Raw genomic sequence first — 4,018 nt, 5'->3', positions numbered from 1 at the left:
TATCATTTGTCCCAGTAATTCCATCTCTGAGAGCTTGGATACAGAAAAACAAAATCTAAGTCTGAAGATGTTTATTGCAGCATTGTTTATAAGGAAAAACCAGAAACAATCTGAGTGTTCAAGAGTAAAGAAATGTCTAGACAAACAATAGAATACACACTTGATGGAAAACAGCATAGTGATTTAAAATACTATTCACAAAGAAAATGCAATTTTCACAACATAATATACATATAATGTTAAATACGCAAAGCAGAATAAAAATTCTACAATAGGAACACAACTATGTTAGCAAACCGAGAAAAGACTGAAAAGGTCTTCACCAGGAGTGATTGTTTGCCTAGTTGGTACTTGGGTAATGAAAAAGACACTAAACATGAAAGGATCTCTCTAGCTCTCTACTGATTAGCAATGGCTTACATTACATTGAACACTATTTTTTTTCTGTTCACTTTTTCATATCTTTCTCTGGCATTTTGGTAATGCTTAAATTACCCATAAAGAAATGCAGGTGTTTTGCTGAAAATGCATCAAATGAAACCTCTAGACAACATACCAAGAAAGCACCTTTAAAATATTTTTATTATGCTCAACATCATGTTTCTGTATAAAACAATACACATTTATTTGGAAAATACAGGAAAATTGTAAAATCACAGAACTGCGGTGAGGTAAAGAAAAATTTCGTTTAATTCTTCTACTCAGATCTAAGTATTGATACCTTACTGTGGAGGAAACTGATTTTTTTTTTTTTTTTTTTTTTGAGACAGAGTTTCACTCTTGTCACCCAGGCTGGAGTGCAATGGCGCGATCTTGGCTCATTGCAACCTCTGCCTCCCAGGTTCAAGCGATTTTCCTGCCTCAGCCTCCCAAGTAGCTGGAATTACAGGCATTCACCACCATGCCCAGCTAATTTTTGTATTTTTAGTAGAGATGGGATTTCACCGTGTTGGCCAGGCTGGCCTGGAACTCCTGAGCTCAGGTGACCCACATGCCTTGGCCTCCCAAAATACTGGGATTACAGGTGTGAGCCACCACGCCCAGCCAGGAAACGGATTTTGATGGGAGGGACTGGTATGTTTATCTTAAACAAATGCATATAATTCTGATATAAAACCCCAGTTTAACATTTTACCCTTCAAGAAAGCCAAATCATTCATAGACAGTGTGGTGTAGGTTTAAGGGCAATCAAGAGTTGTTGAGCTTGATCTATGTGAAGCTCATAGGGTGAGTTGTTGAGTTCGATCTATGTGGAATGGGGAGTGTAGGGGCTGGTGAGGGCTCTGTAGTGGACCTACCCTCATTAGTGGACCTACCCTAATTGAAAGCAACTTTTGCAGCTGTTATTGTTGTTGAGGTTGTAGTCCACCAGCAGGTTGGAGACATAGGCAAAATATAACTAGATTTCAGCCACATGCTTGGACATGGTGCCAGAAGACGAGTTCATGCTGATTCCTGCATTTCTCCCTGTTATTTGAGGACAGGGACCATCCTCTATTCAACTCTATATCTCCAGCAAAGCACTGAACATAGCAGATGCTCAATTAACATATGTTGAAGTAAACTAAAGGCTTGGGTTCAAATTCCTACCCTATCACGTATTAGCTAGGTGCTCCCATTCACTTCTTTGGCTTCAACCCCATCTTTGATCTAGAGACTTTCAAATCTCCATCATTGACATTGTCTCTCCAAAACGCCAGACCCAGCTAACTCCTTGACTCCTGGACTTTTCTAGCTTGATGTTCCATAAGTAGCTCAAAATCAGTATGTCCCCCTTGAACTCTCACTACCTCTCCTCAAACCCTTACTCTTCCTCCTGTGAACCTTAGCTTCATTAATGGTGTCACCATCTCTCTGGGTACCCAAGCAAGAAACTAAGTGTCTCTCTCTGCTCTTTTTCATTTATTTACTCGTGAGATCCTTCCTGCTGACTCTAACTCAAAAATGTTGAAATCTCATCTCCATTCCCACAGCTGCTTTTGTTCAGACCCTCATCATATGTTATCTGGATTATTACATCAATCTCCTAACTAGTTTCTCTGCCTCCGATCTTCCTGTTTCAAAACATTTTCTACATGGTCATAACCAAAGGTTTCTGTCTGAACTTAGGCATAATTATATCACTTCCTTTCTTTAAAACATCCCAAGGCTCCTCATTGCCATAAGAATCCAAATTCCTAGACGACTCAGAGGGCCTGTCACAGTCTGGCTCCAACAGCCCTTTCTGGTCTCATCTCATATAAAACTCACCCCTCTTATCCCAAATAAGATGGTCTGCTCTAGCTGTTTAAAAATTTCCCCCCTCCCCCAGATGGAACCATAGCATCTCTCTTTGCATAGAATGGTACAGAATCTCCTCTCCCATCTTCTTATTGCTGCTGCTCCTTCCGCTGGGAGCTTCCCCTCTCTATTGGAAGTCTAGCCATGTGTCACCTACTTTGAGCACCCTTCTTGGGGCAGAACCAGTTCTTTCTCATAGTGCTTAGTCCATACATCTGTGATAGCACTTATTGGATCCTTGTGTGTGTGTGTGTGACCTCAGAGCTTAAGATGGTCCCTGGTGCATAGTGATGACCCTGTCAATGTTTGGGACAAGAGTGAAGTTCTAAGTAGGGCACAATGGATTTAACTGCTGGCACCAAATCCCTCCCCTGTGAAAACAGCCCCAGCCTCTGAGTCCTGTCTACAGTCTCAGCCCACCCCAGACCCATTCTCTATGCAGGGACCCTCAAACCTCCCTTTGCAAGAAGGTCTTCTGGATGCTTTTTTCACAGGTAGAGCATCCTTCCTGCGCCACAAAAGATTGAGTCAGTAGTGATCAATTCATGCTCAGTGAATTAGATTTGTTCAGAGAGGCCCAGAGATGGGGTAATGATCCCATGGGTAAAAGATCCATGTCTGGAGAAAGGATAGGTGTGCACCTAGAAGAAGAGAAGAGAGTGGGGCTCATTTATATTCTGAGATTTAAATGAGATATGGCAGGACTCTTCATCCCATCTGATTAAACCTACACAAGAGTTCATGTGGGGGCACACAAAGACTAACTAAGGATATTCTCTAAGTTCTACTCAACTTTTGGGATGTAGCTTAGAAACCTAAATCACAGTACTACAGAAAGCCTCAAAACTAGTCTAGATTCTCCTCCCATCCCATCCAGGCTTCTCCGCAGCAGAAACAGGTGTTTAATTAAATGGAATAATATAGTTCTCCTTTCATACCTCAGGAGATCAATGAGCCCATAGCTAGCACTCACATATTTATAGACTGAACAAATGAACATATTCTGGGGCTCAAGGAGATCACCACCTACTGGGAAGGCAGGGGAGGTGGGAGGATGCTAGGACCCCACTATCCCCACTACACGGCACACTGCAGTCTAGGGTTCACCATGCAGTAGAATGGAGAAGCAAAGCGATGAAACCCTCGTGGGATTCGTGAAGGCTTTATGGAAAAGTGATGTGATGATCAATGGGATTTCTAGGGGGAAGGGATCCAGGGCCAGGAACCAGCTGAAGGAAAGGCTGAAAGGAGGGACATGCAGGGTACGATCTGGATGGAGTTAAAATGGCAGAAAACCGAGGCTGAGTGAGAGGTTTGGTACTGAGGTGGGGATCGGAGTTCCAGCACTGGCCTTTGACAGCCTCTGGGTCCCAGGTGGAATGGGTGGGGTGAGAGCCCTTGCCTTCTTCTCCAATCAACATCAGGGGTGTGGTGTCTTAGGCAAGGGTGGGTGCTGTGCGCCCTGCCGCCCACCATAGGCAGGGCCTGGGAACCCGGAGAGGACTCTCCCCACCTCCAGCCTCCGGCAGTGTCCGCCAGGCAGGGCGGGGGCCAGCCCTGGTGTTGAGTAGCGGACCCCAGGGGGATGACTAAGCCTTGGCTGCGAGCAGACACGAGCCTGCCAAGTTATGAGACGATGATAACTCGGCCCCGAGCCTCTGGGGTCGTGGCCGTGGGCCGGCAGGGGCGAGGCGGGCGTCCGGAGGGCGGATAAAAGGGGCCGCGCTGCGCCGGGGCC

This window comes from Hylobates moloch, unplaced genomic scaffold (assembly GCF_009828535.3).
Source record: "Hylobates moloch isolate HMO894 unplaced genomic scaffold, HMol_V3 SCAFFOLD_4, whole genome shotgun sequence".
In the NCBI taxonomy this organism is placed as follows: domain Eukaryota; kingdom Metazoa; phylum Chordata; class Mammalia; order Primates; family Hylobatidae; genus Hylobates; species Hylobates moloch.
The sequence above is the reverse complement of the archived record's forward strand: the minus strand, read 5'-3'. Positions refer to the sequence as shown.